Source organism: Aquarana catesbeiana, linkage group LG10, assembly GCF_042186555.1.
Source record: "Aquarana catesbeiana isolate 2022-GZ linkage group LG10, ASM4218655v1, whole genome shotgun sequence".
NCBI lineage: Eukaryota > Metazoa > Chordata > Amphibia > Anura > Ranidae > Aquarana > Aquarana catesbeiana.
The window spans coordinates 14,518,254-14,536,182 of record NC_133333.1 but is presented as its reverse complement, the minus strand read 5'-3'; the positions used below and the strand labels follow the sequence as shown (position 1 = coordinate 14,536,182).

General features: G+C 43.4%; 1 long non-coding RNA gene across 1 annotated transcript in view; it reads right to left on the bottom strand.

The window, feature by feature from the left end:
• Nucleotides 1-17,929, bottom strand: part of LOC141110366 (uncharacterized) — a 419,573-nt gene that overhangs the window by 52,292 nt on the left and 349,352 nt on the right. Inside the window, exon 7 of the long non-coding RNA XR_012236281.1 lies at nucleotides 2,633-2,765. This is a non-coding gene — a long non-coding RNA (uncharacterized lncRNA). The remainder of the gene's footprint in view (nucleotides 1-2,632; nucleotides 2,766-17,929) is intronic.

Below are 17,929 nucleotides of genomic sequence, written 5' to 3'. Positions count from 1 at the left end.
ATTTGCTCCGACACCCCCCCCCCTCCCCAGTTGAGGGCCCCAACCTCCCTAGCTATTCATGTTCCTAATATCTCTCAGTGCACCAATCAATCATTATACCCCTAATTCCAGAAAAAAAAGTGAAGTTGCACCATAGTAAAAAAAAAAAAAAAAAAAAAAAAGGAGGGGGGGGGGGAGGTATGAGAAGAACCAAATTTGTATTGTGCATTTCTTTCCCCTCTCCTCTCCTTTGAAAAAGGCCTCAAGGGGCCTAATTACCACCTTGTGCAAAACTAAATAATTAATTGATCCATAAATTCACTGTGCACTTGTTAGTGTTCAAAAAAAAAAAAAATAAATCTGTGCAAAAAGGCCTCTAAGGGCCACTTTGCCACCAAGTGCCTGTTTGCATTGACTAATACCAAAAAAAAAAAAAAAAAAGACGTGATCATTTAATAATAAAGATTATTACTTCTCTTCTCTCTCTCCCTTCCCTTATCCGCATTGTCTCGCCGTATTTGATAGGTGATTATTATACCCACTTATTATACCCATATTATACTACTATTGTACCCAGTCCATGTGTGCCCACTCTCTTTAATACATTTAAATATATAACAACACCATCTCTCTTACTTCAAACCACTCACCCCATTGCCCCTGTGACTTTTTCTTTTCTTTTTTCCCTCTTTTTGAGGTATTGTCGGAGCCAGTAAGAGACTTTAGTATCACTTTAAGTGAATACATTCACAGCAAAAAATTGGAAGACGGCGCACCAACGAATGCCAAGTAAATCCTTTATTAATTTAAAAGCGTGGCATCAGAGGATACAGTCTGGGGCTAGAACTCATATGTGGTTCACACCCACATGTGCTTAATCATACATTCTGTGAGCCTAAAACGCATAAGACTTCCATTGTGTTGTATCCTATGATGCCATGTTTTAAACTAATAATGGGTTTGCTTGGACTTTGCTGGCGTGCCTTCCAGTAGTGTATTTAGGTTTTGTGCTGCCCTAGGCCTGACTAAACTCATGCACCCATTAATTTAAATATAACCCACCCCTTCCTGTCAAGGCCACACCCCTTGCTCTTTAAGACCCGCCCTGAAATTTTCGAGTGGGGACAGTAGTTCTGAGGACCAGGGGGGGGGGGGATGGATTCCCTTAATTTGCATAGATTTCCTCTCACTTCCTGTTTGGCTATGGGGCAGGAAGTGAAAGGAAATCCCTGCAATGGGACAGGAATGGTAAAAAATAAACTGACAGGGGCTATAACCCTCCCTTATTCTATCCAAAATGAAAAAAAAATTGTTTTAGTTCTACTTTAAGCACAAATTTCTGATAATTTTATGGAGAGGACTAAGAAGATATAACCATGCCAATGGTGCAGCAGAAAACATACCACAGCGAGGAAGGTTTGTGGTCCAGGATGATAGGACAGTCAAAATTAGAAGCGGCGCCCCCCCCTCCCCGCTTTAAGGGGGCATTAGACTAGCGCCCCCATAAAGCCCAGTCCACCCTATAAGACTGGCGCTACACTAACAGTGTAGTGCAAGCCGGCGGGGACTCTTTCCCTGCTGCCCCCCTGCAAAGTGCTGCCCTAGGCCTGGGCCTTGTCGGCCTAGGCCAGGATACAGCGTTGGTGCCTTCAACCAATTTTTGGGTTGAATAGACTGTCAGTAATGAGATCTGTATAAGCACCCATTTATAGTGGGCAAGGGCCTGGAATGACATTAAGATTGTACATATTTTATTGGGTGAGGGTGAGATTCAGCATGTTTTGCGGTAATAATATACTGCCTCTTCAGAAACCGAGGAAGATAGATGTGTATCTGGATGCAACGTTCAAGCCCATCCCACAACTCACAAGGAATTCAGAGAAGGATATCCTTGGGGCCAACAAATTGCCACTCTATAATGGGGTCTCTAAATTTAAATTTCTCATAGGCATAGGCGTGCGCACAGGGTGTGCCAGGTGTGTCCAGGCACACCCTAATCACCCTGTGCAGCATAGATTCCCCCACTGCCCTAGCTCCCTCCCCCTCCCCCCCCCCCCCCCCGCAAAGCTGCTGGCTTCCCTCCTTTCCTGGTGGCTGATGCTGCGGGGATGTTTTAGGATGAACGGGGGAAGGGGCCGGTAAATATGTAATTTATTGACCCCTTCCCTTTCTGAATGAAAACAGTGGGCGATCGGTAGTGTGTGTTTGAGCTTTGGGGTGCACACCCTAATGCAATAGAATGCAATAGGCTGTGCACACCTATGCTCATAGGGGTACACTGATAGCCATTCTACATTTTTCAGGTAGGTTGGCATGGGGCCTTTGGTCTACTGGAGTCTGTGATACATCATGGAAAGCACATTAACTATAGTCGCACAGTTCCTATAAGAACAAGTCTTTTGTATGACTGAAAAAGTATCCAAGACCGAGACCACACAATATGGCAACTTTATACTGTTGGCTGCACCTAGAAGCTTTCCTCTACCATGGAGGGATAACGGAATTTTTTCCAAGTGTCAATCTTTTTTCAATAGTTGTCTAACATAAGACAGGAATACGGTGCGTCTGACCCATGGAGGCCAGTCCATTTGTACTGCCTATCTGTCCATATTTTAAAATGTGTGGCCACCCAAACAGAAGAATCAGTGCTTACCCATGACCTGCATCCTGATGCACCATAACGGCAGTAGCAGATTTCAGCTTCCAATAAGGCCAATAATCTTCCTTGTGGCATGAGGGCTTCCGTGTACACTCAGGAGCATGTGAGCCATTGAAATCTGGGTGATCTAGGAAAAAAAGGTATAGAGGATTAGGTTCTAATACCACATATTAGGAGGACATTTTAGCACAAACATTGGGTAGGTACCACGATGATCCACAATACAAAGTCCATCATTTCACACTCATACCATGAGTAGATTAAAGTGTTGCTAAACCCAGGAGCCTGCATTCACTATATCTGGTCTCCCCAGGACCCTGCATTCACTATATCTGGTCTCCCCAGGAGCCTGCATTCACTATATCTGGTCTCCCCAGGACCCTGCATTCACTATATCTGGTCTCCCCAGGACCCTGCATTCACTATATCTGGTCTCCCCAGGACCCTGCATTCACTATATCTGGTCTCCCCAGGACCCTGCATTCACTATATCTGGTCTTCCCAGGATTCTGCATTCCCTATATCTGGTCTCCCCAGGACTCTGCATTCCCTATATCTGGTCTCCCCAGGACCCTGCATTCACTATATCTGGTCTCCCCAGGAGCCTGCATTCACTATATCTGGTCTCCCCAGGAGCCTGCATTCACTATATCTGGTCTCCCCAGGAGCCTGCATTCACTATATCTGGTCTCCCCAGGAGCCTGCATTCACTATATCTGGTCTCCCCAGGAGCCTGCATTCACTATATCTGGTCTCCCACAGTACACAGAACATGGAAATGCAATTATTTTAGTAAATATAAACTGCTAAATACTTTTTCTCAGTCTTGTGACTTCTATCAGTGTCTGGTTGAATCTTGTAGGAGTTTTCATTCTACTCTGCCTGTCCTATGAGCCTGCAGGACCCCTGACCCTCTGCCTGGACAGTGCTGATTGGCCCTCTGCTGATCACATGCTCCCTCCCGAGAAAAAAAAAACTCTCTAGCAATATACACCAAACTGAGCATGTGCAGAGTGCCCCCAAAGGCTCTGTCTTATCGGGAGATGGATTGGGGACTGTCGAAGAAGAGGGAGGATCAGAGAAGACAGGATCAAACAGCCTTTTTACACAATGCAGTATAACAAGCATGTTTTACTGCATATACAGACTGATTTTACTGCTGTGGGTTTAGTAACACATTAAGAGATGAGATATGCAGACTGTAGCATTCAATGAAGAACGGCAATTCATAATTGGATGGCTTCCATTAAAACCACTTCCAGACCATCGCACGCCAATATACGTCGGCTGTATATTTTTGTTATGGCAGCATCTAACTGTCATAGCCCCGATATCCTTTTTTTCAGCAGGTGGTCCAGTTTCCGATAATACTGCTCTTACTGGAGCCGTCAGCAGCAGGGGAGGCGATCGAGTCCTCTTCCGTGTGTGATATGGAGACGAGTGAGGGGAAGATGGCCCCCACCCGTCTCCATACTACTGCAGGGCGGAAGCAACGTCAAAACGTCACTGTCCCGCCGAGCTCGCGTGCAGGAGCGAACCCATACGTGAGTAGCACCCGCTTATGAAAACGGTGGTCAAACCACACATGTGAGGTATCACCTCAGTCAGTAGAGTGAGAGCAATAATTCTAGCCCTAGACCTCCTGTGTAACTCAAAACATGCAACCTGTAGAATTTTTTAAACGTCGCCTATGGAGATTTTCTAAGGGTAAAAGTTTGTAGTCATTCCACGAGGGGGCGCAATTTGGAAGCGTGACATGTTGGGTATTAATTTACTCGGCGTAACATTATCTTTCACAATATAAAAAAAAAACACTGGGCAAACTTTACTGTTGTCTTATTTTTTAATTCAAAAAAGTGTATTTTTTCCAAAAAAAAGTGCGCTTGTAAGACCGCTGCGCAAATACAGTGTGACAGAAAGTATTGTAAGGACCGCCATTTTATTCTCTAGGGTGTTAGAAAAAAAATGTATAACGTTTGGAGGGTTCTAAGTAATTTTCTAGCAAAAAAAAAAATGTTTTTAACTTGCAAACAACAAATCTCAGAAAGAGGCTCGGTCCTTAAGTGGTTAAAAAACAAGAAACTATGTTTGAACTTTATCCATTGCCAATAGTATGCATTGTGTGATCCAGATATGTTGATAAATGGCCAGAATTTTAAGGCCTGCGGGGTCCCATTATAAAAAGCATTAGGAGTTTTAAGAGTTTTGATTTCAGTGCCAGTATGAGTTGTTATTTTTTTTCTTTTTTTTATTGGACCAATAGTTTGGGTAACAGCACAGTTTTTGGGGTTAAGGGGTGGCGTTTAACAGTTTATTATCTTGTATTACTAGGAGAGAGTGATGCCCTAGTCAGAATCCTCCCTCACGCTAACATGTTCCCTTCCTGTAACTCCAATGCCATTGTTCCATGCAATGCCAACGCATTGTAACGCTAATACTGTATGTACCAATTCTCTCTTTAACTCTAACACTAAACCCTCCTTGTAACACTAGTTATCCCTCTTAATCCTAATGCTTACTAATACTACCCCTCCTTGTAAGCCTGACACTAAACTTCCTTGTAACCCTCATGCTAACCCTTCTTGTTACACTAATGCCGCGTACACACGATCGCACATTCCATCTGAGGCGCTGCCTAGATGACGTCCGTGTGACGAAACGCGTAAGGTGGGACATACTTGGTACGCAACACGTCATTTCTGCTTCTCCCTACTTCTGTTTTTTGCCAGCCCGGTCGTGGAACGCACGCCACGATCACGCCGGAAGTGCTTTATTCGATACTAGTTGGAGCAGTGGAGCTCCTTCAGTTTTTTAAAATATTTTTATAAATATTTTTAAATGGAGATTTGAAATTAATAAAAATCCTTGGTTCTATGGAGTCACGCTATGAGGCTCATCTTTTCCATATATATGTGAATGCCCGTTGCTGAGGACTTCTAAACTGCATTGGTGAGGTGGATCGCAGCTGTGTGAACCAGATGGATACCTCGTCCAGGGGGGCATCGCCGTTTGGATACAGCTATTACGCCTGTTACCCCTGCAGGGGTGAGGCGCTCTGGTGAGTGCAAGCACAGGAGGGGAATGCGGATGGAAGAGGGGAGCACTGAAGAGTCACCTTTATTTTGCCTGTGCATGGATCACTGTTCACAGACTGCTATTTATTATTTTTTGGGACCAGTTTATTTCAACACAGAAATTTGTGTGTATTTATATACACATATATACATTTTTTGGGACTGGATCACGCAGGAAATAGCACTTGTCACTTTACTTATATATTTTGTATACCTTTGCTCACAATATGTGTTGAATATTTGTTTTATTTATTTTTGATTGAAGCACTATTCACTTTATAGGTAGTGTTGGCAATACCCACATCAGTAGATTCTATTTTATCTTTTTTATATGTATTTACACATAGGTTCTATTTTTATTTGAACAGCGTCACTTCCCCTTACTAGAGTTTAATTATTTCTAGACTCCACCTAGGTGGTGTTCCCAATTAGGGAGGCTGCGGTTTTTTATTTTTTCTAAGCGCGGATATCTGCTGTTTTTATATACTACTATTTCCTGATGAAGTGACCAGTAAAGATCCACAAAACATGTTGATGGTGTTTTAACCTGTTTCAACTCCTTGGCAAATAGAAGGAGAAGAAATGGTAACAGTGACATTTTATCTTCCTAGTCTCCAAGATCACGGGAGACGGTGACTGTAGCCATGAAATTAAGAGACGCTTGGTTCTTGGGAGGAAAGCCATGGCAAACCTAGACAACATTATAAAAAAGCAGAGAACTCATCCTACCCACAAAATGTCATATAGTCAAAGCTATGGTAACCCCAGTAGTAACCTATGGCTGTGAAAGTTGGACCATAAGGAAGGCCTGAACGCCGAAGAACTGATGCTTTTGAACTATGGTGTTGGAGAAGACTCTTGAAAGTCCCTTGGATGGCAAGATCAAACCAGTCAATTCTGAAGGAAATCAACCCTGAATATTTACTGGAAGGACAGAACCTGAAGCTGAAACTTAAATACTTTGGCCACCTAATGGGAAGAGAGGACTCATTGGAAAAGGCTCCTGGGAAACATGAAAGGAAAAAGGAAACGAGGACGACAGGAGACAAGATGGAAAGATAGCATCATCGAAACAATGAGCATGAGGTTAAGCAAACCCTGGGAGGTATTGGAGGACAGAAAAGCTCGGCATGCTACGGTCCATGAGGTCACGAAGAGTCGGACATGACTAAAGGACTGAACAACAACATGATCAATAAATACCAACCTTCCGTAAAGAATCCACTTGGAAGCACCTTTTTATTTAATGGGCGCCTCTGCTGACCACACAATGGTTCCATCTTGGTTCCATTTTGGGGCCTTTTTCTACCTACTATTAAGGTAATGCGCTCGGCTGGGGCGTCCTCTTTTTGTTGTTTTGGTGGTGTGGAACAGAACAGGAAGTAAAGAGAAATCTTCTTGGTGGGCCGTAGATGGCATTAATAGTTTTACTTACTCTGTATAAAAACAGAACACAATGTTTCTATACAGGGGCGTAACTAGAAATAGCAGGGCCCCATAGCAAAATGTTGTATGGGACCCCCCTTCAAACAGCCCCCCCCCCCCCACAGCTGCCCTAGTGTCAATGCAGCATGACCTGTGCCACATACAGCGTGACCTGTGCCCAATGCAGCGTGACCTGTGCCCCATACACTGTGACCTGTGCCCAATACAGCCTGGTCTGCCTGTGCCCCATACAGCCCCACCTATGCAGAGAAAGAGGCAAGCCACCCGGATCAGCAGAGAGCGGGATTGCAAGCTGTAATAGCTTTCATTTGAATTTCCTGTCTTCCCGGGGGTCATTGTCACATAGCCCCACCTCTTGGCCCAACGCCTTTGATGACGTCACATGTCCCGCATTTGATCGGCGTTCTGTCTATCAAAGGCGCCGGGCCAAAAGGTGGAGCTATGTGACGTGAGCCCCGGGAACACTGGAAGTTCTATTGAAAGCTCTTACATCGGGCAATTCAGCCTCTTCCTTTCCTCTCTCTTCCCCTGGCTGGGAGACTGTGCCGGCAGGTGCTCTTATCCTCACTGGGCCCCACTCGGCTGCGGGCCCCATAGCGCCTGCATGGGTCGCTATGGTGGTAGTTACTCCCCTGTTTCTGTATTGTATTATTTCCTGTGAAATAAAAGATTTTTTTTGTGGTTTTTGGTGTCTTTTCTTGTGGTTTGTGGCACCTGAGAGTTCAGGGCAGGTGTTAAACTCGTTACATTGTAACTGATGTGGTCGATTCTCTAAATGACTTAGTACTTGCTAATTGTTCCTCACCAATGTTTTTGGCTGAGACTTGTGGCAGACACCACATCAGACATAAATTACAATGTTATGCCAACGAAAAAAGCAGCATGTTCCCTGTTTACATTTATGAGATTGCTAAATGACTTTTACATTCAAATAAAAAAGTGTGCCAAGTCTTTTTCTGCATTCGCACTATGAGTGCGTGCAAAATCACGCCATTGGCGTGCATTCACAAAATGCACAAAAAAATGCGTGCTTGGGGTTTTATTAATTGCCTAATCACTTCAGCCCTGGAAGGTTTTACCCCCTTCCTGACCAGAGCACTTTTTGCGATTCGGCACTGCGTCGCTTTAACTGACAATTGTGCGGTCGTGCGACGTTGCACCCAAACAACATTGACGTCCTTTTTTTCCCGCAAATAGAGCTTTCTTTTGGTGGTATTTGATCACCTCTGTGCTTTTTATTTTTTGCGCTGTAAACAAAAAAAGAGCGACAATTTTGAAAAAAAACGCATTATTTTTTTACTTTTTGCTATAATAAATATCCCCCAAAAATATATAAAAAAAAACATTTTTTTTCTCAGCTTAGGCCGATATGTATTCTTCTCCATACTTTTGGTAAAAAAAAATCCCAATAAGCATATATTGATGTGTTTGCGCAAAAGTTATAGCGTCTACAAAATATATAGGATAGTTTTATGGCATTTTTATTAGTATTTTTTTTTTTAACTAGCAATGGCGGCGATCTGCGATTTTTATCGGGACTGCGACATTATGGCGGACACATCGGACAATTTTGACACATTTTTGGGACCATTGGCACTTATACAGCGATCAGTGCTATAAAAATGCACTGATTACTGTAAAAATGTCACTGGCAGGGAAGGGGTTAACACTAGGGGGCGATCAAGGGGTTAACTGTGTTCCCTAGTGTGGATTACAACTGTAGGGGGGAGGGGACTGTGTAGGGGAAGAGCTAGATTTGCTGTATGAACAGACGATCTGTCTCTTCTCCCCTCATAGAACCGGAAACTGTGTGTGTTTGCACATCCCTATTTAACCACTTATGGACCGAGCCTCCATTTTAGATGTGTTGTTTACAAGTTAAAAACAGGTTTTTTTTGGCTAGAAAATTACTTAGAACCCCCAAACATTTTACATTTTTTTTCTAACACCCTAGAGAATAAAATGGCGGCCGTTGCAATACTTTCTGTCACACCGTATTTGCGCAGCGGTCTTATGCCCCGTACACACGGTCGGACTTTTTTCGGACATTCCGACAACAAAATCCTAGGATTTTTTCCGTCGGATGTTGGCTCAAACTTGTCTTGCATACACACGGTCACACACAGTTGTCGGAAAATCCGATCGCTCTGAACGCGGTGACGTAAAACACGTACGTCGGGACTATAAACGGGGCAGTGGCCAATAGCTTTCATCTCTTTATTTATTCTGAGCATGCGTGGCACTTTGTCCGTCGGATTTGTGTACACACGATCGGAATTTCCGACAACGGATTTTGTTGTCGGAAAATTTTATCTCCTGCTGTCCAACTTTGTGTGTCGGAAAATCCGATGGAAAATGTCCCATGGAGCCCACACACGGTCGGAATTTCCGACAACACGCTCCGATCGGACATTTTCCATCGGAAAATCCGACCGTGTGTACGGGGCATTACAAGCGCACTTTAGTTTGGAAAAAATACACTTTTTTGAATTAAAAAATTAGACATCAGTAAAGTTAGCCCAATTTTTTTTTATATTGTGAAAGATAATGTTATGCCGAGTAAATTGATACCCAACATGTCACGCTTCAAAATTGTGCCCGCTCGTGGAATGGCAACAAACTTTTACCCTTAAAAATCTCCATAGGCGACGTTTAAAAAAAATTCTACAGGTTGCATTTTTTGAGTTACAGAGGAGGTCTGAGGCTAGAATTATTGCTCTCGCTCTACCGATCGCGGCAATACCTCACATGTGTGGTTTGAACACCGTCTTCCTATGCGGGCGCTACTCACGTATGCGTTCGCTTCTGCGAGCTCGGCGGGACGGGGCGTGCTTAAAAAATTTGATTTTTTAAATTTTATTTATTTTACCTTTTATTTTTTATTTTCATACTGTTTATTAAAAAAAAAAAATGTGTCACTTTTATTCCTATTACAAGGAATGTAAACATCCCTTGTAATAGAAAAAAAGCATGACAGGTCCTCTTAAATATGAGATCTGGGGGGTCAAAAAGACCTCAAATCTCATATTTACACTAAAATGCAATAAGAAAAAAATAAATAAATAAAAATTGTCATTTAAAATAAAAATTTAAAAAAATGGCACCTTAAAAGCTATGGGCGGAAGTGACGTTTTGACATCGCTTCCACCTTGCAATGTCATGGAGACGGGTGCAGGGGCGGACTGACCATTGAGCGACTCGGGCACTGCCCGAGGGCCCTGGGCCACTAGGGGGCCCCATCAGGGTTGCCAGCCTCAGTAAAACCAGGGACAGTATGTATAAATCTGTGTTTTTTTTACATCTGTCTGTGTATACTGTGTGTATATGTATGTGTATACTGTGTTATTGTATACTGTGTGTGTGTATACTGTGTGTACATGTATGTGTATACTGTGTTATTGTATACTGTGTGTATACTGTGTGTACATGTATGTGTATACTGTGTTATTGTATACTGTGTGTATACTGTGTGTACATGTATGTGTATACTGTGTTATTGTATACTGTGTTATTGTATACTGTGTGTGTGTGTATACTGTGTGTACATGTATGTGTATACTGTGTTATTGTATACTGTGTGTGTGTATACTGTGTGTACATGTATGTGTATACTGTGTTATTGTATACTGTGTGTATACTGTGTGTACATGTATGTGTATACTGTGTTATTGTATACTGTGTGTGTATACTGTGTGTACATGTATGTGTATACCGTGTTATTGTATACTGTGTGTGTGTGTATACTGTGTGGCCCCATAATCTCTGATTGCCTGGGGGCCCCATAATCTCCTATTGCCCGGGGGCCCCATAATCTCCTATTGCCCGGGGGCCCCATAATCTCCTATTGCCCGGGGGCCCCATGAGTTATCAGTCCGCCCCTGGACGGGTGGGAGCCATGAGGCGGCACTGATGGGCACTGATAGGTGACACTGATAGGCAGCACTGAAGGGCACTGATAGGTGGCATGGATAGGCGGCACTGATTGGCACTGATAGGTGGCACTGATGAGAAGGCATTGATTGGCAACACTGATGAGCACTGATTAGCATTGGCAGAACTGATGGGCACTGATTGGCAGCACTAGTGGGCACCGTTGGGATTGCACTGATAATCAGTGTAGATGGAAGATTAACAGTTATCGGCTCTCTTCTTCTCTCCTCTCCTCACACTGACAGCTGTCATCGGACACAGCTGACCACGTTTTAAAGGGCTGCTGTGATTGGCCCTTTACCCAGATCAGCCGAGTCCACAGGACTCAGAGATCACAGAGCACACCGCAGGGGGCCCGCAGGCAGCGCGATCACGGGAGGACGTAAAAATGACGGCTATATAGCGCAGACGGGAAGTAGTTAAAAAACCAAGCCTAAGAAAACTTTCTCATGCTGCTTTACAAGGCGTTTGTATTTCTTCTTTTTATGTTCTTTTTTGTTATTTGATTATTTTGTTATTATTATTATTATTGATTATTATTTGTAAACTTGTGTTGAGTGCAATGTAAAGCAGATGTAGATTTTGTTACAATGTTTAGTAAAGATGTGTCAGTGCTGGGCCACCAGGGAGGGACACCGTCTACAAAAACACACGTGAGATACAAAAGATGGAAAAAATTGGCTTCCTAGAAGTTTCGCAACACCACATCCGGCTGCCTTGCCGCGCTCATATAGGCATAAATTATCTTTAATTGAGGACAGGCAGCCAAAGCACCCACTCTGTGAAGAAGAATCGTAAGGATCGAAGGGGTTCGTGAGTTAAAAAACAACTTTTCTTTTTACGGCTTTGCAGCCAGAGCATGGAGTCTGTGGCTTTCTGTGTTAGCGGAGATCACCTGGAGTGTATTGGCAGTCATTTTGAGCCGTGTCACGCTGTGGATTAACCTCTTACTACACGGCCATTTTTTGCACACCTGTTACAACGGACAAATTATTCCTGAAAATTAAAAACCCCCCCAAACTTGGTGGGGAAGATTTACTAAAACTGGTGCACACAACATCTGGTGCAGCTCTGCATCGTAACCAATCAGCTTCCAGGTTCTATTGCCAAAGCTTAAAGAAGGGTTCCGCCCAAAAAAAAAAATAAAAAAATTAAAAGCCAGCAGCTACACATACTGCGGCTGCTGGCTTTTAATAATCGGACACTTACCTGTCCTGGAGTCCAGCGATGTCGGCACCACAGCTGATGTTTTCATTGCGGGTAAGGGTACCCGGCAGTGTAGCCTTACGGCTTCACGCCGGGATCCCTACTGCGCATGCGCGAGGCTCCGCTCCTCTCTCCTACTGGCCCGGCGACCGGGAGATCAGGAGGGAGCCCCGTGGTGATGTCACGGGCCGTGGCCCGGACTCCCGGAAGTGGGAACAGGACACTTGTCTAAGACAGGTATCCTGTCCCCCCTCCTCCCCGAAAGGTGCCAGTTGTGGCACCGGAGGGGGAGAGGAGACAAATGAGAGGAAGTTCCACTTTTGGGTGGAACCTCCACTTTATCTGAACAAGCTGAAGTTAGAAGCTGATTGGTTACCATGCACAGCTGCACCAGACTCTGTGTGCAGATGTTTTAGTAAAACTGCTTCAGGAAAGCAGGGACCCTTTTGAATAAAATGGTGGTAGTTTACATTTTTTTTATATGTGATATAAAATAATAGACATGTGCAATTCGTTTCGTTACACTTTTTTTTTTTTTTTTTTTTTTTTGTCAAAATTCTGCATATTCGTTCATTCGGAATAATCCGAATGAACGAAAGACTATTTGACAAATTTTTTGGAAAAGAACGAAAACTCAAAAGAACAAAAATCAGAAAGAATGAAAGACATTCGGATAATTTCGCTTTTCGTATTTTCTATTATAATTCAAATATTAACCATTAATATAGTTTTTTTTGTATTACTATTATTATTTATTAAAAATAAATATTATTATTATTATTATTATTTATTAATTAATGATAATATTATAGTTATTATTAGTATTATTATTATTAACAACTATAATATTATCATTAATTAATAAATAATAATAATAATAATAACTATAATAATAGTTATAAACTATAAAATTATAGATATTGGAATTTCCTTTCAAATTTGGCTAACTCCGAAGTTTCGAATCATCTATAGGAATGTAACGTAACGAATTTGCATGCATCCAAAGTTAAGAGTTATTGAAATAATGAGTGCCAATCATAACGAATGATCCGATAAACAAAAAAAAACAAATGAAACAAAAAAAAAAAAAAAAAGAAATTCGGCAGTGCACGTGTCTATAAAAAAATATAAAATCAACACTTTTTTTTCCCCAGTAAACTGACATGAGTTAACTAATCCTCCCACTGACACCAATGATGGGGCACTATTCCTCCAACTAACACCAATGATGGGGCACTATTCAACAATGGGAAAAATGGAGACAATGAGGACACCAACAATGGGGCACTATTCCCCCCACTGACACCAACAATGGGGCACTATTCCTCCCATGAACAACCAATGATGGGACACTATTCCTCTCACTGACAGGAACAATAGGACACTATTCCTCCCACTAATACCAATGATGGGGCACTATTCCTCTCTCTAATACCAATGATGAGGCACTATTCAACAATGGGAACAAAGGGGACAATGAGGACACCAACAATGGGGCACTATTCCTCCAATGAACAACCAATGATGGGACTCTATTCCTCTCACTGACAGGAACAATAGGGCACTATTCCTCCAACTAACACCAACAATGGGGCACTATTCCTCCAATGAACAACCAATGATGGGACACTATTCCTCTCACTGACAGGAACAATAGGACACTATTCCTCCCACTAATACCAATGATGGGGCACTATTCCTCTCTCTAATACCAATGATGAGGCACTATTCAACAATGGGAACAATGGGGACACCAACAATTGGGCACTATTTCTCCCATGAATAACCAATGATGGGGAATTATCCCTCCCACTAACACCAATGATGGGGCACTATCCCTCCCACTAACACCAATGATGGGGCACTATCCCTCCCACTAACACCAGTGATGGGCCACTATTCCTCCAAACTAATATCAATGATGGGGCAGTATTCCTCTTTCTAATACTAATGATGTGGCACTATTCAACAATGGGAACAATGGGGACAATCGGGACACCAACAATGGGGCTCTATTCCTCCCACTGACACCAACAATGGGACACTATTCCTCTCACTGACACCAACAATGGGGGACTATTCCTCCCTCTAACACCAATAATGGGGCACTATTCCTCCCACTAACAGAAACAATGGGGCACTATTTAATAATACCAAAGATGCATTGTTTACTCTCACTGACATCAGGACAACTTCTATTACCAATGGTCACACTCTGGCTAAAGTCTGAAGGACAGTAAAATAGCCCCTTTGTGTATAAAGTTTGGAGACCCCTGTCCTAGATCATTCAGGAGGATGAGATAATGGAGGTTTGCTGATCCCCCCACCTGTCATGCTCATGCCGGTCTCACGTCTGCAGGTGAGACATGCAGAGCCCAGGATACATGGGGGGGGGGGGTAGTAAGGTGTGGGCGGGGCATACTTTGTGGAAGTGATCAGGCAGCTTTACAACCCCCCAGATCACTTCCAACTGGAAGCCCATCACCCACTTAACAGCAGTATGACTGCTATTGGTCCAGGGGTGGCAAGGGGCCCCATTTGATTGGTTTAGGGAATTTATACTGTAAAAAGCTGACCTGAAAAGAGAAGTCATCAAGATCATCAGTAATCACAGATACTCTTTGCTTTTAGTTTAGGATGTAAACCTGCATGAGCAAACAGCAATTCTAAGTCTATAAGGAAATCCCAGAGTATTTGTTTAGCAATCACCTGATAAGATAGCCGAAGTTTACTGATAACCTGATAAGACAGTTTAAGCCTGAAACACATTAATCGCTGTACTAAAGCACACAATATTTATACAGTGATTTACCCCCTCTGTGCTATTGTGCTCTGAAAGGGGGCCCGCGCCCCCCCAGCCCCCCCCCACCCCCGCCCCCACACTAAAACCAGCATGCCGATTTGACGGAAGCCGGTTGTGAGTCTGTCTGTCGGACAAGGAGCTGTGCACACAGGCCCAAAGTCGGCCAGTTCCTGCCGTACCGACTGTTTTCGGTAGATTTTTTGGCCTGTGTGTACCAGGCTTAACTAATAATCTGATAAGACAGCTGAAACAATTGGTTACTGCACAACAGCGGGCATACGTTAAGCCTCTTACACACGATCGGATTTTCTTCGTCCGGGAATTGTGTGATGACAGACTGTTTGCCTAAAATCCTACAGTTAGTACGCTCCATCAGACAATTGTTGTCCAACTTTCAGCCAACAAATGTTGGATGGCAGGCTAGTACATTTTGGGCGGACAACAGTCTGTTGTCAGATTTTCGTATCGTGTGTACACAAGTCCGTCACACCAAAGTCCAAAGTACAAACACGCATGCTCGGAATCAATGCTCACCAAACACGACATTAGCAGAAGGTGCCCAAAGGGTGGCGCTCAAGAGCTGAAATTCCTTGTAGTACGTCAGTACGTTCGTGTTTGTTGGCCGACAATTGCGTGCCGTTAGTATGCAAGACAAAATCCAGCCACACGCTCTTCGGACAAAAGTCTGACGCTTTGTCTGCCAACAATCCGATCGTGTGTACGAGGCTTATGGCACCTTAATTATTAGAAGCCTCAGCCATGTCAAGAAAGTGTTAGTGCCCTTCCACACTGATATGTTTTTCCTGCATTTTTTACCTTGCAAGAAATACGCAAGAAATTTTTTTTTCCTTTAAATCCTATGGGATTGTCCACACCACTGCGTTACAGGGGCGGTGATTTTTGAAAAGTTCCAAATAAAACAGATAAACAATTGGCGCAAATAGGCTCTATGGCTGAGTCTGGAGCTCTGTAAAATAATTCAAATATAGTCCGTATTAATGGGTAAGGAGAAAACCCACCCACCTCCCAACATTCTGAGATGGGAACGAGGGACACCTCTTAGCAAACGTATGGAGGCATAGGACACACCCCTTGCCACACCCCCTTAACCGCTTCAGTCCCGGACCATTTGGCTGGCCAAAGACCAGAGCACTTTTTGCGATTCGGCACTGCGTTGCTTTAACTGACAATTGCGCGGTCGTGCGACGTTGCACCCAAACAAGATCGACGTCCTTTTTTCCCCACAAATAGAGCTTTCCTTTGGTGGTATTCGATCACCTCTGCGGTTTTTCTTTTTTGCGCTATAAACAAAAAAAGAGCGACAATTTTGAAAAAAAAAACGCATTATTTTTTACTTTTTGCTATAATAATTATGCCCAAAAAATATATAAAAAAAACTTTTTTTTTTCTCAGTTTAGGTCGATACGTATTCTTCTACATATTTTTGGTACAAAAAAAAATCGCAATAAGCCTATATTGATTTGTTTGCGCAAAAGTTATAGCGTCTACAAAATAGGAGATAGTTATATGGCATTTTTATTAATATTTTTTTTTTTTTACTAGTAATGGCGGCGATTAGCGTTTTTTATCGTGACTGCGACATTATGGTGGACACGTCGGACAATTTTGACACGTTTTTGGGACCATTGGCATTAATACAGCAATCAGTGCGATTAAAAATGCATTGATTACTGTAAAAATGTCACTGGCAGTGAAGGGGTTAACACTAGGGGGCAGTGAAGGGGTTAATGTGTGTCCTAGGAAGTGTTCTAACTGAAGGAGGGAGGGGACTGTGTAGGGGAGATGACATTCTGTATGAACAGACGATCTGTCTCTTCTCCCCTCAGAGAACCGGAAAGTGTGTGTTTACACACACAGCTCCCAGTTCACCGTGTGCCCTGAGCGATCGCGGGAGCTCGGCGGTGATCGAGGCTCCGTGGGCGAGCAGGGAGCGCGCCCAGCGCCCCCTAGTGGCCGTCTATGGTACCGACGTACCATGATGGCAATTCACCTGCCTGTGCCATTCTGCCGCAGTATAACTGCGGCGGACGGTCGGCAAGCGGTTAAAGGAGAATTGTACAAAAAAAATGAGTGTACCACGCCATTGTGCATGATTGCAAGTGTTTTTTTTTTTTACCACTACTATTCCTCTATACTGGCTTTTGAAATGTACAAATGCAGCAATTTAGAAAATGAAAGGTTTAGCACTGGGAAACACTTTTTGAAAAATAAAAAGTGCATTTTATATACAACTATAGAGATCAGACCAGAATGAGGGACAAATGAGGAGGGAAGAGGGACAGTTGGGAGCTATGGAAAGCCCCTCCTCTTCTGCTCCCCTCCTGAAGACTCCTCGGATGTATGACATCATTTGCCTAGGCCTGGAATACAGGAAGTAACTGAAGAAATGTAAAAAAATAAAAATTAAAACCAATAAATATGATATACGCAGGCGCGCGCCCGCCGCGGGCTCTGTGAGTCCGACCGCGGGTCCCGCGGATTCGGTGTCCGCTGGGATACCCGCGATCGCCTCACGGAGAGGAAGAACGGGGAGATGCTGATGTAAACAAGCATTTCCCCATTCTGCCTAATGACACTGATCACAGCTCCCTGTAAATGGGAGCGGTGATCAGTGTCGTGTCACACGTAGCCCCTCCCCCCTACAGTTAGAATCACTTCCTAGGACACACTTAACCCCTGCAGCGCCCCCTCCTGGTTAACCCCTTCACTGCCAGTCACATATACACAGTAATCAATGCATTTTTAATTGCACAGATTGCTGTATAAATGATAATGGTCCCGAAATAGCGCCAAAATTGTCCGATGTGTCCG